General features: G+C 43.5%; 1 protein-coding gene across 4 annotated transcripts in view; it reads left to right on the forward strand.

Moving 5' to 3' along the window:
• The first annotated feature begins 889 nt into the window (after positions 1-889).
• RAI14 (retinoic acid induced 14) overlaps positions 890-13,218 on the forward strand; it is a 128,561-nt gene continuing 116,232 nt past the window's right edge. For 2 of the 4 annotated variants that reach the window (XM_065598842.1, XM_065598845.1), the window contains exons 1-2: positions 1,071-1,209; positions 2,012-2,070. The gene's annotated coding sequence lies outside the window, so the exon portion shown is untranslated. Of the gene's footprint in view, positions 1,210-2,011; positions 2,071-13,218 lie in introns of all 4 variants that reach the window. The other 2 variants (XM_065598841.1, XM_065598844.1) reach the window with 2 other exon arrangements.

The following is a 13,218-nucleotide window of genomic DNA, read 5'->3' on the forward strand; positions in this document are numbered from 1 at the left end:
ACCCCCAGTTTGAGAACCGCTGCCCTAGTCTCTGTCCCAAAGAGTTTACAATCTAAGTGGTAGAAAGGGTCCGAGGGCTGCTGCCAATGAGAGGCTTCTGGGAAGTGCCAGGCACAGCTAGAGAGGGAAAGCAGGGTAGGCATTTTTCATCAGCAAAGTGCCTCATGATGTGGCTCATCTTCCACGTCCAGTGGCTCTGGTCCCTCCTTGTGCCCATCCTTGGGCTAGTCTAACCTGGAGCCACAAGCCAGGAAGGTGGAAGGGTTTAGCTCCTCCCAGCTCCATCCAGCCCCTCCTGGTCTAACCCTTCCCTACCCCACCCACCTCTCTGGGTCTCACCCCTCTCCCCTTGCTGAACCACACCCACACACAAGCTGGAACTAGGGGTGTTGGCTTGAAATGGTTCCCCTCACATACAGGGTTTACAGGTTGATTAAATGGCGCTCAGCACCCTCCTCCCACCCACCCCCCACACACAGAAATTGCCCACCCAGTCTCCCCGCTCCTTCCTTTTCCCCCATCCTTCCCATTTCTTTCTACCTCCTGCCCCCAGGGCTGCCCAGAGGATTCAGGGGGCCTGGGGCAAAGCAATTTCAGAGCCCCTTGCAAAAAAAGTTGCAATACTATAGAATACTATATTCTCATGGGGGCCCCTGCGGGGCCCAGGGCAAATTGCCCCACTTGCCCCCCATCTGGGCAGCCCTGCCTGCCCCCTTCCTTCATCCACCCCCTGCCTCTCCCCCCCAAACCCCTGAATCCACGTCCTGGCTTCTCCAGGGTAGTGAGCATCTGGGGACGGGAACTGCAGCCGCCGCCACCGCTGGGGGCGCTACAGAGCAGCGACCTGCGGCAGCACCGGCTCGGAGGGGAGCATCCCCGCCTGCCACGTGACTCACAGAATGTCGGGCTCAAGCCCCAGCCCGGCGCCGAGCTGTGTCCCCCCCCCTCAACGGGGGCAGGAGCGCTACGGTCACGTGGGCTCAGAGTGATGTAATTCCCCTCCCTCCTCCTCCTGCCCCTCCCCGAGCAGTCGGAACGTTGGGAGCTGGGCGCTCGCGCCGTGTGTGTGGCTCGCGCTGATCACCACCAACAGGAAACTTTCCCAGGGCAGCTGCTGCTCCGCTTTCCTCTCCCCGGCCAGCGTGTCGGGCGCTGAGCGTGTGCAGCTCCGGAGCCGCCGGCAGCAGCAGGGCAAGGAGCCTCCATGGGGTGAGTGTCCTCACAGAAGTTGGCATCTATTTATCCAGCGCTCTCTCTCTCTCTTTTTTTATTGTGTCCTGTTCCCACCCCTTCCTTTTGTTATTGGGAATTTAGGGAGCAGAGTGGCTGGGGAGGAGGCTATGAATAGGGGCATTGTGTGCATGGCTCAGCCCAGAGAGAACGGGGAGGGGAAGGAGGAGGCGAAGTGGGGAGCCTGCTCCTGGGGTCTCTAGGAAAAGTGGGGCAGGAATGCGGTGCCTATGGAGGGGAGAAATTCACGCTCGCTGGAAGGAGGGATGGAGGGAATGAATGGGCGAGACAGAGGCAGGGGAGCTCTCCAGGCTGGACCCTTGTTGCTTCCGTCTCTCCTCCCGTGCTCCTGGAGCCCTGAAGTTTGGAGAGACCGGGAGGGAGGAACGGGACAGCGTGTGGCGGGAGGGAGGCAGTGGTAGCAAGCAAGGATTTCATAGCCGCTCTCCTTTATTGTGATTCAGCCTGTGATTTCCAGGGCTCGGGGCTCTGCCTCCACTGAGTGAGTGGGAGGCCTCCTCTCTGCGGAGCGGTGGAGGAACAAGTTTCCTTAAGGAGAGGGAAGAGTTTGCAGGCGGTGTGGGTCGCCGCGTTGGGCTTTCTGCTCTCTGGAGCAGGGGGAGATTCTCTCTGCTCCCCTCCCACCAGAAGCTGCTGATAGTGCGTTTCCTTTAGCAGAAAGTTAGGTTTTCCCCCCACCGCAGTGCGTCTGGATTTGAAGAGGATCCAGAGGGCCGTGCACAGCAGCCAGTGACTCAACTGCAACTTTTTTTTACTCTAGTCTCTCTCCTGTGGTGGGTCGCATCAGGGCTTTGGAGAGTTGACAGCTGCAGCTCATGTGTGAGTAATAATAGCCCAGCTTTAGTAAACTTTAAGGGGTAGCAGTCAGCATCTATGGATTTCTCTCCCGAAGGAGCTCCTCCCCTGCCAAGGTATCTCTGTCTCACAGACAGGGTTTGGGGAAAGATCTCCTAGTGGAATTCGTTCTGTGTGTGTGTGTATGTATATATGTATATATGTATGTATATATGTATATATGTATGTATATATATATGTGTATATATATGTGTGTGTGTGTATATCACCTTTTTTGTTGTTATGTTGCTGAAGCTCTTGCTCTAAGTTTCTGTAAATAATTCTTAATCCTTTCCCCTTTTTTACCCTCATATGGGATTTTTACCAGTTGTGTAGCAAAGGATGCTGGGACTGCTTAACAGAAGAGGTTCTAATTCTCTTGATCGGAACCTGCATAGCTTTATTGCAAATAATAAAATACCTCGTTAATGTCCTTATAAAATATCTCATTCGAAGCTGTAGTTAAAATTGTCAGCATTTTCATTAAAAGTATAAACCTCTCTCTTCTGGTGTTCGCAACTCCGTTGGTGAAATTGTTCTCTGTCCAGAAACAGTCATGTACCTATGGGAGTTATGAGGACTGAGTTTAAAGTAACTTTTGAGAAAAGTGACCAAAACAGACATACCTGTGTGCATGTGCACCCTACCTTTCCCCTTCCTGTTTTTTATTCTTTAAGATGGGCCTGGTAGGTAGGTACCTTGTCCTTGACTCCGTCAGTTTAAATTTGGCCAGAATAGGAATGGTTTCTTCCTTTACTTTCCAATGGATTTTTTTTTTTTTTAAAGAAATTTCCCTGCAGTCTTGGCAAAACAAATATTGTAGAACATTCTGCCAGTGCATTAGAATCTGAGAGTAAAATTGATCTGTTTTCGTTGTCCAGGCTCTGAAAGATGCAGAAAGTAAAATACAGTGATAGTGCAAATAATACAAAGTAAGCTAGATTCTTAACATTCAAAGTTACTCTTAGTAGCATAAGGACACTTGCTTGTTTTAGTTTTAGGGTTTTTTTTTTTTTTTTAAACCCTGATGATGTCCTTCCTATATAATTTTCTTTTTTACTGTTATGAACTTTTAAGATAAATTTAGTTCATAACTGCAAAAGTAGCAGTTTAAAGGGATACTGAGTTTAAAAGGTTTCAGTTTATTGGAAAGAATCTTATCAGATCAGGATTTCCCACAGATGACAATTAAAAATGGACCAGATTAGTAACCCAGTCAGACCCACACTGGAGTTCATATTTCTAATTCTTACCAAAAACCTGTGAAGAGGATTTTCCTTCCCCCCTCTCTCCTTTTTTTGGCTGTACTGCGTTACTTGTCATATCATTTTAGTTTCTCACTGAAAAAAATCTACTTTTAAATATACCTCCATTTAAACATGACCCTGTAATATATAATATGGCTAATATAAATATGGTTAATGATTATGCATGCAAAACTCCCATTGTACTGACAAATTTTAAACATTTATTGTCCAATCATCAGTTGTGTGTTTTGAGGCCTTTTATTTAGTGCCATCTCCCTGCTGGTTTCAGAATAGCATTAAAAAGCTTAAAACAGCAACTCTATGTACATTACTAGACCAGACACTCTACACTGATTAGGTGGAATTTATAAATCTCTAGAATGGCTTAGCTTTTGGCACACACTCATAAAGAGAGGTAAGTGAACTTTTTTGTATTTGCTAATGGAAGAGTCACACAACAACTACATAAACAGAGGTGTGAAAGAGCGTTTGAGAAGAACAACACAAGACTTGTTTAGAACCTGACATTCTGTCTGACAGAGAAGCAAAGTGCCTTGCCAACATTTACCTGTACACCATGCACAGCAAGAGTATATCCTTCAGACTCCAAAATATTGGGGATATGTGTATGTACCATTCTCTTCCCTAATCCAGGAATGCAACTATCAACATAACAAAGAAGTCAGCTTTACCCAAAAACAACTGATTACATAAAACGGGTAAGAGCAGAGTGAACAGTGCTGCTGATGGAAATTTTCATGAAAGGGTTTAATAACACATCTCTGTTCAGGTTTGATATAGCCCCACTTGGGCACCTTTCCGCAGCCCTATTTGGTGGGGCATATGTGTTTAAAAGGAGAACAGTTCCAAGAGGACAGGAAGTTAAGTTTGTGGGCAGTTCTAGGTTTTTGTGAAGATTAATGACATAATCTTTGCTCCAGCTGTAGTAATATCCACTATAATCAATTCATTCTGGTAGCAGAGTATGTTCTGGTTCTTGTTGCATGGTGGTGATACCTGAAATAACAATAAACAAAAATGCATAAAAATAGAACTAATAAATCTAAAGCTTTAGTGTTTTGTTCTTTGCTGTCCCAGGCAGAAACTAAAATAGCCAAAAGAAAATGCTTTTGGGATTTATATCCACTATCTAGGCAGATTTGTGGTGGCTTCTGTGGGTCATCACTTCACCAGAAGATACGAATTGAAATTACTACTATTCTGGCAGTAGCTTTTCTACTGTCCATAATGTTTAATTCTTTTAAGAGGGGTTCTATGTTAGAAATTGCAGACGTCATACTTTTAATGATGGCAGCTTAAGTAATAAACTATTATCAAACTGCTTGGAATGAAGTTGGGTTTGGGGTAGGGAAGAGAAAGGGCTAAATTCACCATTGGCCCTTACAGCTGGGAGCTGGTGTAAGCAGTTATAGAGGGCTTCAGGGATGGAAACTATAAAACAGACCTGGTGGCAGCAGGGTTAGACAGTCCCAGCTCCTCCATTTCTTGTTGCAGAAGAGAATGTGAAGTGGCAGCTTAGCCTGAAAAATGAGTGGTGTTGGCACATAAGGGAGTGTGGCTACTAGGATAGCTGGAGGGGATGTTGAATCAACAGCATTTCACAGGTGATTTTCTGTCCATCTGAGCTATTTATATTGCCTCCATTACATTACAATCTGAGCCCTTCACACTTTATCCTCGTAACACCCCTGTGTGGTAGAGAAACACTGCTGTCCCTACTTTAAGGGTAGGGAGTTGGGGCACAGACAGACAGACTGACTTGCCCAAGATCATACCAGAAGTCTGTGGTTGAGTAGGGAATTGAAGCTGGGTCTACCAAGTCCCTGAGTAGTGCCGTAACCATTATACCATCCTTCCGCGATATTTATATATACAGTATTTACAGTGAAGTCAATCTGATATACTGACATTACATCCTGTCCCTAAGGCTAGGTCTATGCTACTGGGGGTGGGGGGGGGGGGGAGGGGAGTTGACCTAAGTTACGCAACTTATTCAGCTATTCGCGTAGCTGAATTTGCGTATTTTAGGTCGACTTACCTGGCTGTGAGGATGGCGGCGAGTCGACCGCTGCCGCTCCCTCGCCGACTCCGCTTCTGCCTCTCGCTGTGGTGGAGTTCTGGCGTCGACGGCAGAGCGATCAGGGATCGATTTTATCACATCTACACTAGACGCAATAAATCGATCCCCGATAGATCGATCGCTACCCACCGATCTGATCCGGTGGGTAGTGAAGACATGCCCCCAGGAAAGGGTTTTCAATAATACAGATATGAATGGGTGCTCTTGAGGGACGTTTATATATGGATTCATGGGTTAAATTGCACCCACGCCACTCTGGGCGTTGCAGCCTGGTGCACAGGGTTGCAGCGCTGAAAGCGGGAAGCCAGGCCCCATCTGGTGGGACAGGAGCTGCAGCTGTGCGGTGAATGTGGGATGTGCTCACTCTCTATTCCCCCCCTTTGCCCTTCCCCAGGCCCTTCCCATCTCATTCAGCTAGGATTAGGGTTGTGATGCCAGGGTGGAGGGTACTGCTATGGTTGGTTGGTTGCCTCCTTGGCAGGTTAGTATAGTTCACTCCACCCTCGGTGCTCTCAGTACTTAGTTGTAGGGTTAGTGATGTTGATTCCATAGCAGGCTGAGCTTTTCTCTTAAGTGTTCTATGTAGCAGGGCATACCTACAAATTAAACTAAAATGGCTTCAGAAAGTCAAAATAAAGGTCACTTCCCTTCTCTATCAGGTTTTACTTCCTTGGTGTGGCAGTCATCCTGCTAGTTCATACAGTTGATCCTTCCAGGGCAGACGCTGGAAAGTATAGCTACTTTCAGATATACTACTTTTAAAAAAGAGCTTGTGTGTGTGTATTTTTTTATAGATATATATATATATATATATAAAGCAAGCTCTTTTAAAGTATAATATTTGAAAACTTTTCTTAGTGTGAATATTTCTTCAATGGGGTAATATCCTTCAGGGGAATCATCTTGTGGTAGGGACAGGGTTTGAGGGTGAGGTTTGACAGGTGTCTTACACACAAATAAAGATATGGTTCCTTCCTTCTTAACACTTCCCATGTCGGTGTTTGTTTTTCTTGGGCTGCTTTACAGCATTCATCCATAAAGCAACGTTGTACAGCCTTAGTTTTAAGATTAAATCTTTATACTTGCTTCATGCTTGCTTACTCCCCTAAGGAGCAATTAGTTGTCTGATGTGAAGAATCATAAAGGAAACAAGTAGCAGATACTAGCTGTTGTGAGATGCAGTTCTCAGAATGCCTTCTGTGCTGCTATCTCAACAAATAGGTTGTTCGGCACATCTCTGCTGGTTACATCCCTTGCTCTTGATTGGGCTGTTGCTTCGTCTGATCACTCTTGAATCTTTAATACGGTAACAAGTGGAACTGTGGCTCATGTAATCTTTTTTTATTTTTATTATTTGTAACTAGATGCCTCAATCCAAATCCAGACCTTGCTGTGTAAAGTGCTGTACAAACACATAGCTAGAAACAGCTGCTGTCCTGAAGACTTTGCAGTCCAAGTAGAGAAGGAAGACACAAGGGGGAAGAAGAGGGTATTTTTGTTCTTTTTAGAGATGAGGAATTGAGGCACAAAGAGATTATGACTTGCCTGAGATCATACCCAGCTATGCCACAGACTGTGTATTGGCCCCATATTTCCTAAGTCCTAGAGAGTGTTTCAAACCAAGACCATCTTTCCTCTGTCATAATGGAGAGTGTTTAGTCAAAATTAAGAGGATTTTTTTTCATAATTCCCATGCCACACTTGGCCTTCTGAGGCACCTGACCATGAAGCATTTCTCAGGAGTAGGCTTTGGACTGCTGTAGGCGTTGTTGCCTGGCTAATGTCTGCTTCTGATTGACAGCATATACTGGGTTTGAGATAAGAGTACAGTAGATCAGTCTTTCTCAAACGCTTCCCCCCCCCCCCCCCATCTTCCTCAAAATCATTGTTCTCCCAATACCCAACTGAAAGAGACACTAGCAGCTTGAAATCTGTTTGGTTTCTAAAGCTGAGATTAAAGTAACTGAAATCATTACACCTGCCCTTGCCAGTTTCTGTGGTCTTACATTTTCCTATCCTTTAAAAAAAAAAAAAAAAAAAATCAGTTTGCTGATTCTGCATTGAAAGACCTGCCCAGACGGGGAGTCTGACTAGACACAGGGCAAAATGTGAGTCTAATGAATAAATGAGTAAACTCCAATTAACTTCAGTGAAGCCAGGATTTCACCTAGAGTGCTATCAGTTGCACAAGATAAACTGAAGAAGGGTCTTGTTTTCTTCTTTTGTATAATTCTTTCCAGTTACAGTAATTGGGTGGCACTAAGGCCTTGTGTGTTCACACAACTTCTACTAGTTGGATTTAAAAAACAATTTTAGTTTATTTAGTTAACTTGACACAAAACCCTATGTGGACACTCTTAAATCGGTTAGCATTCGGCTTCTAAGGCATCCATACGGGGTGGCTTACCTGGATCAGCTGAATCAACTTAAAAACAGATTTTAAACGGTTACAAGTTACAGACAAGGTCTAAGAGTAGAGGGTTGAAACACTGAGTTCTTTCCTACAGTGGGTGTGTAGTTTTTTGTGTGTTTTTTGTTTGTTGTTTTTGTTTCTGCTGGTGTGGCTGTACCGCTATAGCTGTAGTTTCAAACTATGCTAAATTGCATCTGTGCACAAGTCACTTTTTTCACCAGTGCAGTGCATTCCCGCTGGAGGGTTTGCACTCATACAGCTACATCCTTGTAGCTACACCTGTGCAAAAAATAAAACGTCTGAGTCAGTGGCTTGCTAGTTTGATTTACTGTGCTGGCTTCCACAGAGAGTACTTAAAATTCATTGAATATAGACTAGATTTTAAATAAATGAGTCAGTAATTTGAACTGTGAAACAAAAATTGTACATCTATGGTGAACCTATAAGATGCCTAACCTCAGCTTGTCAGCATAGGAATCTGAACAAAGAGGCATTTCTTAGCAGCGCAAACTGTGAAATGTAATAACTCTGGGCCCTTGGTCCCCTTGCCTCTGCAGAGAGGAGCCAGAATCTGAGGATCTTAGTGCAGAAAGAGGAACCAGCATATGCTTGCTCCTTCCTCTCAACCCTATAGACATTCATCTGTAGAGACCTGGGGAAGATCTGAGTTGTAAGAAGGGAGGGGCTGTGGCTGTTGTTCTGGCTGGACTCTCCCTGACCCTAGATTCATGGGGCAAAGCAACATGAGTGACTACAAAGAGTTGGCAGTAAACTACATGGGTTCACTCTCATAACCTCTCTTCACCCTCTGAGGGCTGTTTCAGGGGCAGTGGTTGTCAAGGTGAGGCTTGGGTGCTGTGTGGCAGTTGGCAGTTTGGTGGTAAGAGATTTCCATGTGGATGGTCCTTCTCTGTGGTGAATCCCCTGATGTAGCTATGGATTAAAGGGGATTGGTGGATGTAGGGGGCCAACCCTCAACCTCTTCTGTAAAGGGAGAGAAAACAGCCCTTCTCTGTGCACCCCATGAGGGAGAAAATGAAAAGCTTGTTGAAATGACATTTACTGGTGGGTGGGTGACTACAGCGATATGATTACAAAAAATGCTTGATGGTTGTAAGCACCTTGGTTGGAAGAGAATTTTTTTATTAAAACAGGTTATAGCTAGGAGAATGTGAAACAATGGAGAATTTTAGGAGGATATCAAAGGGAAAAGCTTTCCAACAGTAGGATGTATTTGAGTGGCAAAAATCTCCAAAGGGAAGTTGAGTGCACATTGCTTAACACATCTAAAAGCAGAGATGACAGAACAGGAGGACACAGGAGACGGTCTTAAACAGGCAGAGGGTGGGACTAGGTCACCAAAGGTCTCTGATGTGTCTGATGTCTATGATTCTGTTTAAAGTAGGATTAGCTGTGTACAAATCATTCATTCCCTGTCTTGAGTAGTCCTTGAGTCACACAGTGAATTTCTCAATGTGTTTTCATAGTCAGTAAAAGTAGATTAACCAAGACACGAATTGTCTTTCTAGGTACATGAAGTTTAAAATCACTTTGTTCCAGTTGCCTTTTCATATGATGTAAGCAGAAAGATGGTTTACTTAAGATGGAAAAACTGAGCCACGCTGATACGCTCGTGGTATAGTAACGCTTTCCATTGTTTGTCAGATGGCCTATGGTTCTCTGCCATAGACCGGGGAGGGAAATGATGCTGAATATGATGGAAGTAACAAGATATTTAGTAGACTGGAAAGTGCTGGAGGTATCTTTCAGTATGGTGCCAGCTTGTATGGTATGGTAACCAAAAGCAGCTCAGAGGATGGATGAAAGCTAAGCCCTCCCATTGGCCCAGTGGCTCTGGCAGTGGAAGAAACCCAGGTTTGTGAGGGGCATTAGTGTTCCTGTTAACTGGGTCAGCGGAGCTTGACCGTGTGAAGGATGTGACAAGCACGGGTATTGAGGTGGGCAGTAGAATAGTCGCTCTGTTAATTAGCCACAGGCACTTGCACAGCTAGTAACGCTAACTGCCAGCAGAGTTTGTTCCTGGGAATGAGAGCTGAATTCATGGCCTAGGAGAAAAATTATCACCTGAAGCATTATTGGGGAAAGGAGGATCCCTGCTGGGTGTTCGGTATGGCTCTTCTCCTTTATCGGCTGATGGAAATCTCTCCTTGAGGTAGGGGGAGAGTGAGGTTGGAAAGAGAGGACTGGTTGAAGTTGTGAACGTCATTTTGGCTATGCTGGAAAAGCTTTATCAGATATGAAGGTTTTGTAGCCTTTCCTAATAGGTGGGCCGACTTTGCATTCATCTAATCTCCATCCCCTTAATTGAGAATTAATTCTGAGATTAGTATTGTGCTGTGAGTATAGGAATGTCATAAATTGGATACAAATGTGGTCGGAAAGAGACGGGGATATCACTTGGTAGAAAAACTGAATGTGACACTAGAACTTACATCTTCTACTTTACAGAAATATACTGATGTTTCTCTCCAATATTTAACCCCTCTGGTGTTAGACATTCAGGGCAATGAGCCTTAGCAGCAAAGAGTCATTTTCAGTGTCCCAAACGAAGAGCATACAGAATGCCCTAAGGCCATTTTATGTTGCTTCACTGAATTCAAGGGGCATTCAAGGAGTTAATTCAATGTTGTTTGAAAGACCTGGCTCTGATTCTAATATAATTTTAATTGGGGGAAAATATAAGCCTAGGGTGGCTATTTACTTTGATTTGATTTGCCCTCATATAAATCAATGGGAGTGCTTGCCCTAGTAACTTTTTAAACCTTAATACTTAATTGTATGAATTTTAGGTTCAAACACCACACATATAGAAATATCGGGGCCTCAGATTACCACTATCCTACTGCACCTTATTGTAAAATTGTGGCATTTCTACGTTGACAGTGAACCTTGCTGGGGTTTTAGTATGTACTGCTAAAAGTTAATATTTTTTTAATTCTATACTAAAGGGACTACAGATCAAATATTGTGTATTTAATTGAACTTACAATCGGATGCTTTTAACCAGAATTAACCTGCTGAACTTTTGGATTTACACGCTCTGATTTTACTAAGATGCCGTGGATACAAATTGACAGTGCTCAATATTTATTATTGCATCTGCTCTAAAATGGGAACTACTGGTACGCTCTATTTGATAAATGGATTGGAAAGATGATCTTTGTTAGTACGTCTGTATCACCTGTGAAATACTGTTTTGAAAGGTCATGGAGCAGTGCTCATTTGTGAATTTCAGTGGATGTGCCTGTATCTTGTACAACAGTAATGCAGTATGTTATTAGAGGAACTACCTTTTATCTGTGGGAGAGGAACACTTGTCATAAAGATATGCTGATTTGGGACACTGACCTCTTCTGTGCTAATTCCAATAGTTACTCCCTTTGAGAATGTAGACCTTAGTAAGAGGAAACAAAAGCCAGTTGTTGTTTTACAGGTTTTTGTCTCTCTATTGCTGAGGGATCATGAGCATTATGATGCACAAATTCTAATCTTAATGTTTGTTTTTAGTTGTCTCTGATGAAAAGATTAGAGTATGTGGGTCATGAACAACACTAAACCTGGGAATCTGTGGGGTGGTTGGTTCCCTCCCCCCCTCCCAATTTTTTGGCATCCTACCAAAAATTTTATTCTGCTGTGGATTTAGGTAATGCCATAAGTATATAAAATGCACATACTGTAGGCAACATGTGATCTTGATGAATCTTGTGGAAAAAAATTAGTTGTAATGTTGGCCTCCAACAGGAAGCTCCCCCCGCGCAAAAAAACCCCATCAAAAGCTTGTTGATGACAGCTGCTAATTGGATTGTATAATAAGTCCTACATAAGGCCCAGTTCTGCAGACAAAGTGGCTGCATACTCAGGAATTCCCATAGAGGATCTCACCACTAGTCCATCTAGTCGGTTACCCTGTCTTCCATAACATCCTGTCTTCAGCTACTTCAGATATAGGTGCAAAAAACTCCGAACACACCTGTAGCAGACAATTGTATAGTAGCCTGCCCATAAGGGCAGGTTTTATTTCTGGGTGGCTGTGGTGTTGATTTAAATCTCTGCTTGGTGATTTCTTTGCCCTGATGCATGCACATTTGTTTTTAGTCCTTTTAAAATTATTTTAAAGGAATAATTGAACAGTCTGGTTACTTAGATAAGTATTTAATTTGTCTTAAATCCTGCTAAACTATTGGCTTCAGTGAGATCTTGTGGTGATATGTTCCAGAGGCTTTTAAATAAAAGATAACACCTTTATATCCGTTTTAAAAGTGATCATCTGCAAAGGACTTTTAAAACATTGGGCTCCTGCCACCTCCTTCACCCCCCCCCCCCCCCACTTCGATGTATAAAGAAGGCCTGACATGTGAAAGTCTTGTTTTTTTTTACCTTGGAAATACCAGGAAAGTCACGGTTGCTCTTCCTTGGTTTTGCTGGAGGACCTTTAGGAAGTCTCAGATGTTGGTTGAGAGCTTTGACTCCTTCATTGGAGAGGTGAGGTTGCTTGATCTTGACAGAGGCTGCCTTTCGTCAGAGTCAATCAAGTTAAATGGATTTGACAAAAATAAAATTGTTTGTTCTTAAACATTACAATACAAAATCCCTTCCCCATAAAATTGCTTGACTTTCACTCTCTGGGTTGGCTCATGACATGTCACCCTCTCATTAATTCTCCATCATTTTAGCATCCTCCTGCCTAGACAGCACCTGCAAAATAAAATTAGTTTTGTTTCCCCCTTACTTATTTTTTTTGCAAAAACCTTTCAGGACTTCTATGTCTTTCATAAAGAAGCACCTGCCACGCCTCCCCCTTCCCCCCAAAAGGGAGTGGGAGCTCAAGTCCATTGTTTTTCCACCTCTGTAGAGGTCACTCTTTACACTTGTTGCTTTTTGAGTTTCATTGACTGTCCCCTTGTTCTTGTATTACAAGTGAGTCAGTGTTCTGCCTGCAGAACTACTACCTAGTCATGCCTGAGTCCTTTAATTAGATTTGGTGTTACTTTAACTTTCTACAGAAAGTTAATTTGTTTTGGGGGAAGGAGAGGAATTGGCCCACCTACAGACCTACTTGGCATGTCTGTGAGATATTTTTGGGAAGCTTATTCATGTGATTTTTGTTGTTGTTTGTTTTTTTTTAAATATCTTCATGAGCGCTCTGGTGATTTAAAAGCTGTGCTTAGTTCAAAAGGATGGTTTGTAGTATGATGTGTGTGGTATTGGGTTTTTTCCTGACTTTCCACAAATATACCACCTTCTTGCAATGTAACTATTGATAAAACTATATGATACCATTTTGAAAGACTACATGTGAATCTTAATTTGTACAATAGTTTGGTCATTTTAACTTGCTTGCCAAAAAATAA

This window comes from Chrysemys picta, chromosome 6 (genome assembly GCF_011386835.1).
Source record: "Chrysemys picta bellii isolate R12L10 chromosome 6, ASM1138683v2, whole genome shotgun sequence".
Taxonomy (NCBI): domain Eukaryota; kingdom Metazoa; phylum Chordata; order Testudines; family Emydidae; genus Chrysemys; species Chrysemys picta.